General features: G+C 37.9%; 12 non-coding genes across 12 annotated transcripts; 6 read left to right on the top strand and 6 right to left on the bottom strand.

Moving 5' to 3' along the window:
* The first annotated feature begins 1,507 nt into the window (after positions 1–1,507).
* TRNAL-CAG (transfer RNA leucine (anticodon CAG)) lies at positions 1,508–1,590 on the top strand. The gene has a single exon. It is a non-coding gene; the product is annotated as a tRNA-Leu (tRNA).
* Positions 1,591–2,288: 698 nt separating this feature from the next.
* Positions 2,289–2,371, top strand: TRNAL-CAG (transfer RNA leucine (anticodon CAG)). Its single transcript has one exon. It is a non-coding gene; the product is annotated as a tRNA-Leu (tRNA).
* Positions 2,372–6,072: 3,701 nt separating this feature from the next.
* TRNAL-CAA (transfer RNA leucine (anticodon CAA)) lies at positions 6,073–6,155 on the top strand. Its single transcript has one exon. It is a non-coding gene; the product is annotated as a tRNA-Leu (tRNA).
* Positions 6,156–8,866: 2,711 nt separating this feature from the next.
* TRNAF-GAA (transfer RNA phenylalanine (anticodon GAA)) lies at positions 8,867–8,939 on the bottom strand. The gene has a single exon. It is a non-coding gene; the product is annotated as a tRNA-Phe (tRNA).
* Positions 8,940–9,080: 141 nt separating this feature from the next.
* TRNAL-CAG (transfer RNA leucine (anticodon CAG)) lies at positions 9,081–9,163 on the top strand. The gene has a single exon. It is a non-coding gene; the product is annotated as a tRNA-Leu (tRNA).
* Positions 9,164–9,640: 477 nt separating this feature from the next.
* On the bottom strand, positions 9,641–9,713 carry TRNAF-GAA (transfer RNA phenylalanine (anticodon GAA)). Its single transcript has one exon. It is a non-coding gene; the product is annotated as a tRNA-Phe (tRNA).
* A 141-nt stretch (positions 9,714–9,854) lies between these two features.
* TRNAL-CAG (transfer RNA leucine (anticodon CAG)) lies at positions 9,855–9,937 on the top strand. The gene has a single exon. It is a non-coding gene; the product is annotated as a tRNA-Leu (tRNA).
* Positions 9,938–11,189: 1,252 nt separating this feature from the next.
* On the bottom strand, positions 11,190–11,262 carry TRNAF-GAA (transfer RNA phenylalanine (anticodon GAA)). The gene has a single exon. It is a non-coding gene; the product is annotated as a tRNA-Phe (tRNA).
* Positions 11,263–11,963: 701 nt separating this feature from the next.
* Positions 11,964–12,036, bottom strand: TRNAF-GAA (transfer RNA phenylalanine (anticodon GAA)). The gene has a single exon. It is a non-coding gene; the product is annotated as a tRNA-Phe (tRNA).
* Positions 12,037–12,737: 701 nt separating this feature from the next.
* Positions 12,738–12,810, bottom strand: TRNAF-GAA (transfer RNA phenylalanine (anticodon GAA)). Its single transcript has one exon. It is a non-coding gene; the product is annotated as a tRNA-Phe (tRNA).
* Positions 12,811–13,511: 701 nt separating this feature from the next.
* Positions 13,512–13,584, bottom strand: TRNAF-GAA (transfer RNA phenylalanine (anticodon GAA)). Its single transcript has one exon. It is a non-coding gene; the product is annotated as a tRNA-Phe (tRNA).
* Positions 13,585–14,499: 915 nt separating this feature from the next.
* Positions 14,500–14,582, top strand: TRNAL-CAG (transfer RNA leucine (anticodon CAG)). The gene has a single exon. It is a non-coding gene; the product is annotated as a tRNA-Leu (tRNA).
* The last annotated feature ends 670 nt before the right edge of the window (positions 14,583–15,252 follow it).

The raw sequence follows: 15,252 nt of genomic DNA on the forward strand, positions 1-15,252 counted from the left end.
AGTCTCTACTTGAGGCGTGGGTTTGAATCCCACTTCTGACAGGTTTCTGTTACATTACAATCATGTTTTGTTTTTTTTTCATTTTCACTATGTCCCTCTGTCACAATTCAGACATTTCCACAAACCAGATTAGTCCAAGGACAAAGCCAATGAGAACCCTCTGGATCCTCAAGCCTGTCTGTCACAATCATGTTGTTCTCTGCTGCACTATCAGTAAGAAGAGGGAGGTGGAAAATCTCATAAAATAAACCTCAAGATACACAAAATCTTAAAGATCCTTAGCACTTTATGTTGATATTTCTCAGATTTTTTCTCCGATTTCCTCCATACTACTTCGACTTCAACTTAATTTTTCAGTATAACTACTTTCATTTTCTTCTCGCATTAGTGACTGTTCTGAAAAGAGATACTTAAAACTGTTTTTTTCAGGTATATCTGCACTTCACAAAGAATGAAAATCTTGCTAAATGCATATGGAGAAAGAACTTTATCTCAAATCACTCATACTTAAAAACAGCGTGCTGAAACCCGGGATCGGACCAGGGACCTTTGGATCTTCAGTCTAACGCTCTCCCAACTGAGCTATTTCAGCAACCTACAAAGTTAAAGCTACAGCATTGCAAGGCAAACTCAAAGGCGTTAATAAATTTTCAGTTTAAAATTTGCCTTTTTTGGGGCCAAACAAAAAATGTGTTTGTTTTTAGAAAGTGTGAATTTTCCACAGTTGTGCTTGTCAGGATGGCCGAGCGGTCCAAGGCGCTGCGTTCAGGTCGCAGTCTCTACTTGAGGCGTGGGTTTGAATCCCACTTCTGACAGGTTTCTGTTACATTACAATCATGTTTTGTTTTTTTTTCATTTTCACTATGTCCCTCTGTCACAATTCAGACATTTCCACAAACCAGATTAGTCCAAGGACAAAGCCAATGAGAACCCTCTGGATCCTCAATCCTGTCTGTCACAATGATGTTGTTCTCTGCTGCACTATCAGTAAGAAGAGGGAGGTGAAAAATCTCATAAAATAAACCTCAAGATACACAAAATCTTAAAGATCCTTAGCACTTTATGTTGATATTTCTCAGATTTTTTTTCTGATTTCCTCCATACTACTTCGACTTCAACTTAATTTTTCAGTATAACTACTTTCATTTTCTTCTCGCATTAGTGACTGTTCTGAAAAGAGATACTTAAAACTGTTTTTTTCAGGTATATCTGCACTTCACAAAGAATGAAAATCTTGCTAAATGCATATGGAGAAAGAACTTTATCTCAAATCACTCATACTTAAAAACAGCGTGATGAAACCCGGGATCGGACCAGGGACCTTTAGATCTTCAGTATAACGCGCTCCCAACTGAGCTATTTCAGCAACCTACAAAGTTAAAGCTACAGCATTGCAAGGCAAACTCAAAGGCGTTAATACATTTTCAGTTCAAAATTTGCCTTTTTTTGGGGCCAAACAAAAAATGTGTTTGTTTTTAGAAAGTGTGAATTTTTCACAGTTGTGCTTGTCAGGATGGCCGAGCGGTCCAAGGCGCTGCGTTCAGGTCGCAGTCTCTACTTGAGGCGTGGGTTCGAATCCCACTTCTGACAGGTTTCTGTTACATTACAATCATGTTTTGTTTTTTTTTCATTTTCACTATGTCCCTCTGTCACAATTCAGACATTTCCACAAACCAGATTAGTCCAAGGACAAAGCCAATGAGAACCCTCTGGATCCTCAATCCTGTCTGTCACAATCATGTTGTTCTCTGCTGCACTATCAGTAAGAAGAGGGAGGTGGAAAATCTCATAAAATAAACCTCAAGATACACAAAATCTTAAAGATCCTTAGCACTTTATGTTGATATTTCTCAGATTTTTTCTCCGATTTCCTCCATACTACTTCGACTTCGACGTCAACTTAATTTTTCAGTATAACTACTTTCATTTTCTTCTCGCATTAGTGACTGTTGTGAAAAGAGATACTTAAAACTGTTTTTTTCAGGTATATCTGCACTTCACAAAGAATGAAAATCTTGCTAAATGCATATGGAGAAAGAACTTTATCTCAAATCACTCATACTTAAAAACAGCGTGCTGAAACCCGGGATCGGACCAGGGACCTTTAGATTTTCAGGTTAACGCTCTCCCAACTGAGCTATTTCAGCAACCTACAAAGTCAAAGCTACAGCATTGCAAGGCAAACTCAAAGGCGTTAATACATTTTCAGTTCAAAATTTGCATTTTTTTGGGGCCAAACAAAAAATGTGTTTGTTTTTAGAAAGTGTGAATTTTCCACAGTTGTGCTTGTCAGGATGGCCGAGCGGTCCAAGGCGCTGCGTTCAGGTCGCAGTCTCTACTAGAGGCATGGGTTCGAATCCCACTTCTGACAGGTTTCTGTTACATTACAATCATGTTTTGTTTTTTTTTCATTTTCACTATGTCCCTCTGTCACAATTCAGACATTTCCACAAACCAGATTAGTCCAAGGACAAAGCCAATGAGAACCCTATGGATACTCAATCCTGTCTGTCACAATCATGTTGTTCTCTGCTGCACTATCAGTAAGAAGAGGGAGGTGAAAAATCTCATAAAATAAACCTCAAGATACACAAAATCTTAAAGATCCTTAGCACTTTATGTTGATATTTCTCATATTTTTTTTCTGATTTCCTCCATACTACTTCGACTTCAACTTAATTTTTCAGTATAACTACTTTCATTTTCTTCTCGCATTAGTGACTGTTCTGAAAAGAGATACTTAAAACTGTTTTTTTCAGGTATATCTGCACTTCACAAAGAATGAAAATCTTGCTAAATGCATATGGAGAAAGAACTTTATCTCAAATCACTCATACTTAAAAACAGCGTGCTGAAACCCAGGATCGGACCAGGGACCTTTAGATCTTCAGTCTAACGCTCTCCCAACTGAGCTATTTCAGCAACCTACAAAGTTAAAGCTACAGCATTGCAAGGCAAACTCAAAGGCGTTAATACATTTTCAGTTCAAAATTTGCATTTTTTTGGGGCCAAACAAAAAATGTGTTTGTTTTTAGAAAGTGTGAATTTTCCACAGTTGTGCTTGTCAGGATGGCCGAGCGGTCCAAGGCGCTGCGTTCAGGTCGCAGTCTCTACTTGAGGCGTGGGTTCGAATCCCACTACTGACAGGTTTCTGTTACATTACAATCATGTTTTGTTTTTTTTTCATTTTCACTATGTCCCTCTGTCACAATTCAGACATTTCCACAAACCAGATTAGTCCAAGGACAAAGCCAATGAGAACCCTCTGGATCCTCAATCCTGTCTGTCACAATCATGTTGTTCTCTGCTGCACTATCAGTAAGAAGAGGGAGGTGAAAAATCTCATAAAATAAACCTCAAGATACACAAAATCTTAAAGATCCTTAGCACTTTATGTTGATATTTCTCAGATTTTTTCTCCGATTTCCTCCATACTACTTCGACTTCAACTTAATTTTTCAGTATAACTACTTTCATTTTCTTCTCGCATTAGTGACTGTTCTGAAAAGAGATACTTAAAACTGTTTTTTTCAGGTATATCTGCACTTCACAAAGAATGAAAATCTTGCTAAATGCATATGGAGAAAGAACTTTATCTCATATCACTCATAATTAAAAACAGCGTGCTGAAACCCGGGATCGGACCATGGACCTTTAGATCTTCAGTCTAACGCTCTCCCAACTGAGCTATTTCAGCAACCTACAAAGTTAAAGCTACAGCATTGCAAGGCAAACTCAAAGGCGTTAATAAATTTTCAGTTCAAAATTTGCCTTTTTTTGGGGCCAAACAAAAAATGTGTTTGTTTTTAGAAAGTGTGAATTTTCCACAGTTGTGCTTGTCAGGATGGCCGAGCGGTCCAAGGCGCTGCGTTCAGGTCGCAGTCTCTACTTGAGGCGTGGGTTCGAATCCCACTTCTAACAGGTTTCTGTTACATTACAATCATGTTTTGTTTTTTTTTCAGCACGCTGTTTTTAAGTATGAGTGATTTGAGATAAAGTTCTTTCTCCATATGCATTTAGCAAGATTTTCATTCTTTGTGAAGTGCAGATATACCTGAAAAAAACAGTTTTAAGTATCTCTTTTCAGAACAGTCACTAATGCGAGAAGAAAATGAAAGTAGTTATACTGAAAAATTAAGTTGAAGTCGAAGTAGTATGGAGGAAATCGGAGAAAAAATCTGAGAAATATCAACATAAAGTGCTAAGGATCTTTAAGATTTTGTGTATCTTGAGGTTTATTTTATGAGATTTTTCACCTCCCTCTTCTTACTGATAGTGCAGCAGAGAACAACATGATTGTGACAGACAGGATTGAGGATCCAGAGGGTTCTCATTGGCTTTGTCCTTGGACTAATCTGGTTTGTGGAAATGTCTGAATTGTGACAGAGGGACATAGTGAAAATGAAAAAAAAACAAAACATGATTGTAATGTAACAGAAACTTGTCAGAAGTGGGATTCAAACCCACGCCTCAAGTAGAGACTGCGACCTGAACGCAACGCCTTGGACCGCTCGGCCATCCTGACAAGCACAACTGTGGAAAATTCACACTTTCTAAAAACAAACACATTTTTTGTTTGGCCCCAAAAAAGGCAAATTTTAAACTGAAAATTTATTAACGCCTTTGAGTTTGCCTTGCAATGCTGTAGCTTTAACTTTGTAGGTTGCTGAAATAGCTCAGTTGGGAGAGCGTTAGACTGAAGATCTAAAGGTCCCTGGTCCGATCCCGGGTTTCAGCATGCTGTTTTTAAGTATGAGTGATTTGAGAAAAAGTTCTTTCTCCATATGCATTTAGCAAGATTTTCATTCTTTGTGAAGTGCAGATATACCTGAAAAAAACAGTTTTAAGTATCTCTTTTCAGAACAGTCACTAATGCGAGAAGAAAATGAAAGTAGTTATACTGAAAAATTAAGTTGAAGTCGAAGTAGTATGGAGGAAATCAGAAAAAAAATCTGAGAAATATCAACATAAAGTGCTAAGGATCTTTAAGATTTTGTGTATCTTGAGGTTTATTTTATGAGATTTTTCCCCTCCCTCTTCTTACTGATAGTGCAGCAGAGAACAACATGATTGTGACAGACAGGATTGAGGATCCAGAGGGTTCTCATTGGCTTTGTCCTTGGAATAATCTGGTTTGTGGAAATGTCTGAATTGTGACAGAGGGACATAGTGAAAATGAAAAAAAAAAAAACATGATTGTAATGTAACAGAAACCTGTCAGAAGTGAGATTCGAACCCACGCCTCAAGTAGAGACTGCGACTGTTTTTAGAAAGTGTGAATTTTCCACAGTTGTGCTTGTCAGGATGGCCGTGCGGTCCAAGGCGCTGCGTTCAGGTTGCAGTCTCTACTTGAGGCGTGGGTTCGAATCCCACTTCTGACAGGTTTCTGTTACATTACAATCATGTTTTTTTTTTTTTCATTTTCACTATGTCCCTCTGTCACAATTCAGACATTTCCACAAACCAGATTAGTCCAAGGACAAAGCCAATGAGAACCCTCTGGATCCTCAATCCTGTCTGTCACAATCATGTTGTTCTCTGCTGCACTATCAGTAAGAAGAGGGAGGTGAAAAATCTCATAAAATAAACCTCAAGATACACAAAATCTTAAAGATCCTTAGCACTTTATGTTGATATTTCTCAGATTTTTTCTCCGATTTCCTCCATACTACTTCGACTTCAACTTAATTTTTCAGTATAACTACTTTCATTTTCTTCTCGCATTAGTGACTGTTCTGAAAAGAGATACTTAAAACTGTTTTTTTCAGGTATATCTGCACTTCACAAAGAATGAAAATCTTGCTAAATGCATATGGAGAAAGAACTTTATCTCATATCACTCATAATTAAAAACAGCGTGCTGAAACCCGGGATCGGACCATGGACCTTTAGATCTTCAGTCTAACGCTCTCCCAACTGAGCTATTTCAGCAACCTACAAAGTTAAAGCTACAGCATTGCAAGGCAAACTCAAAGGCGTTAATAAATTTTCAGTTCAAAATTTGCCTTTTTTTGGGGCCAAACAAAAAATGTGTTTGTTTTTAGAAAGTGTGAATTTTCCACAGTTGTGCTTGTCAGGATGGCCGAGCGGTCCAAGGCGCTGCGTTCAAGTCGCAGTCTCTACTTGAGGCGTGGGTTCGAATCCCACTTCTGACAGGTTTCTGTTACATTACAATCATGTTTTGTTTTTTTTTCAGCACGCTGTTTTTAAGTATGAGTGATTTGAGATAAAGTTCTTTCTCCATATGCATTTAGCAAGATTTTCATTCTTTGTGAAGTGCAGATATACCTGAAAAAAACAGTTTTAAGTATCTCTTTTCAGAACAGTCACTAATGCGAGAAGAAAATGAAAGTAGTTATACTGAAAAATTAAGTTGAAGTCGAAGTAGTATGGAGGAAATCGGAGAAAAAATCTGAGAAATATCAACATAAAGTGCTAAGGATCTTTAAGATTTTGTGTATCTTGAGGTTTATTTTATGAGATTTTTCACCTCCCTCTTCTTACTGATAGTGCAGCAGAGAACAACATGATTGTGACAGACAGGATTGAGGATCCAGAGGGTTCTCATTGGCTTTGTCCTTGGACTAATCTGGTTTGTGGAAATGTCTGAATTGTGACAGAGGGACATAGTGAAAATGAAAAAAAAACAAAACATGATTGTAATGTAACAGAAACTTGTCAGAAGTGGGATTCAAACCCACGCCTCAAGTAGAGACTGCGACCTGAACGCAACGCCTTGGACCGCTCGGCCATCCTGACAAGCACAACTGTGGAAAATTCACACTTTCTAAAAACAAACACATTTTTTGTTTGGCCCCAAAAAAGGCAAATTTTAAACTGAAAATTTATTAACGCCTTTGAGTTTGCCTTGCAATGCTGTAGCTTTAACTTTGTAGGTTGCTGAAATAGCTGAGTTGGGAGAGCGTTAGACTGAAGATCTAAAGGTCCCTGGTCCGATCCCGGGTTTCAGCATGCTGTTTTTAAGTATGAGTGATTTGAGAAAAAGTTCTTTCTCCATATGCATTTAGCAAGATTTTCATTCTTTGTGAAGTGCAGATATACCTGAAAAAAACAGTTTTAAGTATCTCTTTTCAGAACAGTCACTAATGCGAGAAGAAAATGAAAGTAGTTATACTGAAAAATTAAGTTGAAGTCGAAGTAGTATGGAGGAAATCAGAAAAAAAATCTGAGAAATATCAACATAAAGTGCTAAGGATCTTTAAGATTTTGTGTATCTTGAGGTTTATTTTATGAGATTTTTCCCCTCCCTCTTCTTACTGATAGTGCAGCAGAGAACAACATGATTGTGACAGACAGGATTGAGGATCCAGAGGGTTCTCATTGGCTTTGTCCTTGGAATAATCTGGTTTGTGGAAATGTCTGAATTGTGACAGAGGGACATAGTGAAAATGAAAAAAAAAAAAACATGATTGTAATGTAACAGAAACCTGTCAGAAGTGAGATTCGAACCCACGCCTCAAGTAGAGACTGCGACTGTTTTTAGAAAGTGTGAATTTTCCACAGTTGTGCTTGTCAGGATGGCCGTGCGGTCCAAGGCGCTGCGTTCAGATTGCAGTCTCTACTTGAGGCGTGGGTTCGAATCCCACTTCTGACAGGTTTCTGTTACATTACAATCATGTTTTTTTTTTTTTCATTTTCACTATGTCCCTCTGTCACAATTCAGACATTTCCACAAACCAGATTAGTCCAAGGACAAAGCCAATGAGAACCCTCTGGATCCTCAATCCTGTCTGTCACAATCATGTTGTTCTCTGCTGCACTATCAGTAAGAAGAGGGAGGTGAAAAATCTCATAAAATAAACCTCAAGATACACAAAATCTTAAAGATCCTTAGCACTTTATGTTGATATTTCTCAGATTTTTTCTCCGATTTCCTCCATACTACTTCGACTTCAACTTAATTTTTCAGTATAACTACTTTCATTTTCTTCTCGCATTAGTGACTGTTCTGAAAAGAGATACTTAAAACTGTTTTTTTCAGGTATATCTGCACTTCACAAAGAATGAAAATCTTGCTAAATGCATATGGAGAAAGAACTTTATCTCATATCACTCATAATTAAAAACAGCGTGCTGAAACCCGGGATCGGACCAGGGACCTTTAGATCTTCAGTCTAACGCTCTCCCAACTGAGGTATTTCAGCAACCTACAAAGTTAAAGCTACAGCATTGCAAGGCAAACTCAAAGGCGTTAATACATTTTCAGTTCAAAATTTGCATTTTTTTGGGGCCAAACAAAAAATGTGTTTGTTTTTAGAAAGTTTGCATTTTCCACAGTTGTGCTTGTCAGGATGGCCGAGCGGTCCAAGGCACTGCGTTCAGGTCGCAGTTTCTACTTGAGGTGTGGGTTCGAATCCCACTTCTGACAGGTTTCTGTTACATTACAATCATGTTTTTTCTTTTTTCATTTTCACTATGTTCCTCTGTCACAATTCAGACATTTCCACAAACCAGATTAGTCCAAGGACAAAGCCAATGAGAACCCTCTGGATCCTCAATCCTGTCTGTCACAATCATGTTGTTCTCTGCTGCACTATCAGTAAGAAGAGGGAGGTGAAAAATCTCATAAAATAAACCTCAAGATACACAAAATCTTAAAGATCCTTAGCACTTTATGTTGATATTTCTCAGATTTTTTTTCTGATTTCCTCCATACTACTTCGACTTCAACTTAATTTTTCAGTATAACTACTTTCATTTTCTTCTCGCATTAGTGACTGTTCTGAAAAGAGATACTTAAAACTGTTTTTTTCAGGTATATCTGCACTTCACAAAAAATGAAAATCTTGCTATATGCATATGGAGAAAGAACTTTATCTCAAATCACTCATACTTAAAAACAGCGTGCTGAAACCCGGGTTCGGACCAGGGACCTTTAGATCTTCAGTCTAACGCTCTCCCAACTGAGCTATTTCAGCAATCTACAAAGTTAAAGCTACAGCATTGCAAGGCAAACTCAAAGGCGTTAATAAATTTTCAGTTCAAAATTTGCCTTTTTTTGGGGCCAAACAAAAAATGTGTTTGTTTTTAGAAAGTGTGAATTTTCCACAGTTGTGCTTGTCAGGATGGCCGAGCGGTCCAAGGCGCTGCGTTCAGGTCGCAGTCTCTACTTGAGGCGTGGGTTCGAATCCCACTTCTGACAGGTTTCTGTTACATTACAATCATGTTTTTTCTTTTTTCATTTTCACTATGTTCCTCTGTCACAATTCAGACATTTCCACAAACCAGATTAGTCCAAGGACAAAGCCAATGAGAACCCTCTGGATCCTCAATCCTGTCTGTCACAATCATGTTGTTCTCTGCTGCACTATCAGTAAGAAGAGGGAGGTGAAAAATCTCATAAAATAAACCTCAAGATACACAAAATCTTAAAGATCCTTAGCACTTTATGTTGATATTTCTCAGATTTTTTTTCTGATTTCCTCCATACTACTTCGACTTCAACTTAATTTTTCAGTATAACTACTTTCATTTTCTTCTCGCATTAGTGACTGTTCTGAAAAGAGATACTTAAAACTGTTTTTTTCAGGTATATCTGCACTTCACAAAAAATGAAAATCTTGCTATATGCATATGGAGAAAGAACTTTATCTCAAATCACTCATACTTAAAAACAGCGTGCTGAAACCCGGGTTCGGACCAGGGACCTTTAGATCTTCAGTCTAACGCTCTCCCAACTGAGCTATTTCAGCAATCTACAAAGTTAAAGCTACAGCATTGCAAGGCAAACTCAAAGGCGTTAATAAATTTTCAGTTCAAAATTTGCCTTTTTTTGGGGCCAAACAAAAAATGTGTTTGTTTTTAGAAAGTGTGAATTTTCCACAGTTGTGCTTGTCAGGATGGCCGAGCGGTCCAAGGCGCTGCGTTCAGGTCGCAGTCTCTACTTGAGGCGTGGGTTCGAATCCCACTTCTGACAGGTTTCTGTTACATTACAATCATGTTTTTTCTTTTTTCATTTTCACTATGTTCCTCTGTCACAATTCAGACATTTCCACAAACCAGATTAGTCCAAGGACAAAGCCAATGAGAACCCTCTGGATCCTCAATCCTGTCTGTCACAATCATGTTGTTCTCTGCTGCACTATCAGTAAGAAGAGGGAGGTGAAAAATCTCATAAAATAAACCTCAAGATACACAAAATCTTAAAGATCCTTAGCACTTTATGTTGATATTTCTCAGATTTTTTTTCTGATTTCCTCCATACTACTTCGACTTCAACTTAATTTTTCAGTATAACTACTTTCATTTTCTTCTCGCATTAGTGACTGTTCTGAAAAGAGATACTTAAAACTGTTTTTTTCAGGTATATCTGCACTTCACAAAGAATGAAAATCTTGCTAAATGCATATGGAGAAAGAACTTTATCTCAAATCACTCATACTTAAAAATAGCGTGCTGAAACCCGGGTTTGGACCAGGGACCTTTAGATCTTCAGTCTAACGCTCTCCCAACTGAGCTATTTCAGCAACCTACAAAGTTAAAGCTACAGCATTGCAAGGCAAACTCAAAGGCGTTAATAAATTTTCAGTTCAAAATTTGCCTTTTTGTGGGGCCAAACAAAAAATGTGTTTGTTTTTAGAAAGTGTGAATTTTCCACAGTTGTGCTTGTCAGGATGGCCGAGCGGTCCAAGGCGCTGCGTTCAGGTCGCAGTCTCTACTTGAGGCGTGGGTTCGAATCCCACGTCTGACAGGTTTCTGTTACATTACAATCATGTTTTGTTTTTTTTTCATTTTCACTATGTCCCTCTGTCACAATTCAGACATTTCCACAAACCAGATTAGTCCAAGGACAAAGCTAATGAGAACCCTCTGGATCCTCAATCCTGTCTGTCACAATCATGTTGTTCTCTGCTGCACTATCAGTAAGAAGAGGGAGGTGGAAAATCTCATAAAATAAACCTCAAGATACACAAAATCTTAAAGATCCTTAGCACTTTATGTTGATATTTCTCAGATTTTTTCTCCGATTTCCTCCATACTACTTCGACTTCAACTTAATTTTTCAGTATAACTACTTTCATTTTCTTCTCGCATTAGTGACTGTTCTGAAAAGAGATACTTAAAACTGTTTTTTTCAGGTATATCTGCACTTCACAAAGAATGAAAATCTTGCTAAATGCATATGGAGAAAGAACTTTATCTCAAATCACTCATACTTAAAAACAGCATGCTGAAACCCGGGATCGGACCAGGGACCTTTAGATCTTCAGTCTAACGCTCTCCCAACTGAGCTATTTCAGCAACCTACAAAGTTAAAGCTACAGCATTGCAAGGCAAACTCAAAGGCGTTAATACATTTTCAGTTCAAAATTTGCCTTTTTTTGGGGCCAAACACAAAATGTGTTTGTTTTTAGAAAGTGTGAATTTTCCACAGGTGTGCTTGTCAGGATGGCCGAGCGGTCCAAGGCGCTGCGTTCAGGTCGCAGTCTCTACTTGAGGCGTGGGTTCGAATCTCACTTCTGACAGGTTTCTGTTACATTACAATCATGTTTTTTTTTTTTTCATTTTCACTATGTCCCTCTGTCACAATTCAGACATTTCCACAAACCAGATTATTCCAAGGACAAAGCCAATGAGAACCCTCTGGATCCTCAATCCTGTCTGTCACAATCATGTTGTTCTCTGCTGCACTATCAGTAAGAAGAGGGAGGGGAAAAATCTCATAAAATAAACCTCAAGATACACAAAATCTTAAAGATCCTTAGCACTTTATGTTGATATTTCTCAGATTTTTTTTCTGATTTCCTCCATACTACTTCGACTTCAACTTAATTTTTCAGTATAACTACTTTCATTTTCTTCTCGCATTAGTGACTGTTCTGAAAAGAGATACTTAAAACTGTTTTTTTCAGGTATATCTGCACTTCACAAAGAATGAAAATCTTGCTAAATGCATATGGAGAAAGAACTTTTTCTCAAATCACTCATACTTAAAAACAGCATGCTGAAACCCGGGATCGGACCAGGGACCTTTAGATCTTCAGTCTAACGCTCTCCCAACTGAGCTATTTCAGCAACCTACAAAGTTAAAGCTACAGCATTGCAAGGCAAACTCAAAGGCGTTAATAAATTTTCAGTTTAAAATTTGCCTTTTTTGGGGCCAAACAAAAAATGTGTTTGTTTTTAGAAAGTGTGCATTTTCCACAGTTGTGCTTGTCAGGATGGCCGAGCGGTCCAAGGCGTTGCGTTCAGGTCGCAGTCTCTACTTGAGGCGTGGGTTTGAATCCCACTTCTGACAAGTTTCTGTTACATTACAATCATGTTTTGTTTTTTTTTCATTTTCACTATGTCCCTCTGTCACAATTCAGACATTTCCACAAACCAGATTAGTCCAAGGACAAAGCCAATGAGAACCCTCTGGATCCTCAATCCTGTCTGTCACAATCATGTTGTTCTCTGCTGCACTATCAGTAAGAAGAGGGAGGTGAAAAATCTCATAAAATAAACCTCAAGATACACAAAATCTTAAAGATCCTTAGCACTTTATGTTGATATTTCTCAGATTTTTTCTCCGATTTCCTCCATACTACTTCGACTTCAACTTAATTTTTCAGTATAACTACTTTCATTTTCTTCTCGCATTAGTGACTGTTCTGAAAAGAGATACTTAAAACTGTTTTTTTCAGGTATATCTGCACTTCACAAAGAATGAAAATCTTGCTAAATGCATATGGAGAAAGAACTTTATCTCAAATCACTCATACTTAAAAACAGCGTGCTGAAACCCGGGATCGGACCAGGGACCTTTAGATCTTCAGTCTAACGCTCTCCCAACTGAGCTATTTCAGCAACCTACAAAGTTAAAGCTACAGCATTGCAAGGCAAACTCAAAGGCGTTAATACATTTTCAGTTTAAAATTTGCCTTTTTTGGGGCCAAACAAAAAATGTGTTTGTTTTTAGAAAGTGTGAATTTTCCACAGTTGTGCTTGTCAGGATGGCCGAGCGGTCCAAGGCGCTGCGTTCAGGTCGCAGTCTCTACTTGAGGTGTGGGTTTGAATCCCACTTCTGACAAGTTTCTGTTACATTACAATCATGTTTTGTTTTTTTTTCATTTTCACTATGTCCCTCTGTCACAATTCAGACATTTCCACAAACCAGATTAGTCCAAGGACAAAGCCAATGAGAACCCTCTGGATCCTCAATCCTGTCTGTCACAATCATGTTGTTCTCTGCTGCACTATCAATAAGAAGAGGGAGGTGAAAAATCTCATAAAATAAACCTCAAGATACACAAAATCTTAAAGATCCTTAGCACTTTATGTTGATATTTCTCAGATTTTTTTTCTGATTTCCTCCATACTACTTCGACTTCAATTTAATTTTTCAGTATAACTACTTTCATTTTCTTCTCGCATTAGTGACTGTTCTGAAAAGAGATACTTAAAACTGTTTTTTTCAGGTATATCTGCACTTCACAAAGAATGAAAATCTTGCTAAATGCATATGGAGAAAGAACTTTATCTCAAATCACTCATACTTAAAAACAGCGTGCTGAAACCCGGGATCGGACCAGGGACCTTTAGATCTTCAGTCTAACGCTCTCCCAACTGAGCTATTTCAGCAACCTACAAAGTTAAAGCTACAGCATTGCAAGGCAAACTCAAAGGCGTTAATACATTTTCAGTTCAAAATTTGCATTTTTTTGGGGCCAAACAAAAAATGTGTTTGTTTTTAGAAAGTGTGAATTTTCCACAGTTGTGCTTGTCAGGATGGCCGAGCGGTCCAAGGCGCTTCGTTCAGGTTGCAGTCTCTACTTGAGGCGTGGGTTCGAATCTCACTTCTGACAAGTTTCTGTTACATTACAATCATGTTTTTTTTTTTTTCATTTTCACTATGTCCCTCTGTCACAATTCAGACATTTCCACAAACCAGATTAGTCCAAGGACAAAGCCAATGAGAACCCTCTGGATCCTCAATCCTGTCTGTCACAATCATGTTGTTCTCTGCTGCACTATCAGTAAGAAGAGGGAGGTGAAAAATCTCATAAAATAAACCTCAAGATACACAAAATCTTAAAGATCCTTAGCACTTTATGTTGATATTTCTCAGATTTTTTTTCTGATTTCCTCCATACTACTTCGACTTCAACTTAATTTTTCAGTATAACTACTTTCATTTTCTTCTCGCATTAGTGACTGTTCTGAAAAGAGATACTTAAAACTGTTTTTTTCAGGTATATCTGCACTTCACAAAGAATGAAAATCTTGCTAAATGCATATGGAGAAAGAACTTTATCTCAAATCACTCATACTTAAAAACAGCGCGATGAAACCCGGGATCGGACCAGGGACCTTTAGATCTTCAGTCTAACGCTCTCCCAACTGAGCTATTTCAGCAACCTACAAAGTTAAAGCTACAGCATTGCAAGGCAAACTCAAAGGCGTTAATACATTTTCAGTTCAAAATTTGCCTTTTTTTGGGGCCAAACAAAAAATGTGTTTGTTTTTAGAAAGTGTGAATTTTTCACAGTTGTGCTTGTCAGGATGGCCGAGCGGTCCAAGGCGCTGCGTTCAGGTCGCAGTCTCTACTTGAGGCGTGGGTTCGAATCCCACTTCTGACAGGTTTCTGTTACATTACAATCATGTTTTGTTTTTTTTTCATTTTCACTATGTCCCTCTGTCACAATTCAGACATTTCCACAAACCAGATTAGTCCAAGGACAAAGCCAATGAGAACCCTCTGGATCCTCAATCCTGTCTGTCACAATCATGTTGTTCTCTGCTGCACTATCAGTAAGAAGAGGGAGGTGGAAAATCTCATAAAATAAACCTCAAGATACACAAAATCTTAAAGATCCTTAGCACTTTATGTTGATATTTCTCAGATTTTTTCTCCGATTTCCTCCATACTACTTCGACTTCAACTTAATTTTTCAGTATAACTACTTTCATTTTCTTCTCGCATTAGTGACTGTTCTGAAAAGAGATACTTAAAACTGTTTTTTTCAGGTATATCTGCACTTCACAAAGAATGAAAATCTTGCTAAATGCATATGGAGAAAGAACTTTATCTCAAATCACTCATACTTAAAAACAGCGTGCTGAAACCCGGGATCGGACCAGGGACCTTTAGATCTTCAGTCTAACGCTCTCCCACCTGAGCTATTTCAGCAACCTACAAAGTTAAAGCTACAGCATTGCAAGGCAAACTCAAAGGCGTTAATAAATTTTCAGTTTAAAATTTGCCTTTTTTGGGGCCAAACAAAAAATGTGTTTGTTTTTAGAAAGTGT

This window comes from Anomaloglossus baeobatrachus, chromosome 1 (assembly GCF_048569485.1).
Source record: "Anomaloglossus baeobatrachus isolate aAnoBae1 chromosome 1, aAnoBae1.hap1, whole genome shotgun sequence".
Taxonomy (NCBI): Eukaryota; Metazoa; Chordata; class Amphibia; order Anura; family Aromobatidae; genus Anomaloglossus; species Anomaloglossus baeobatrachus.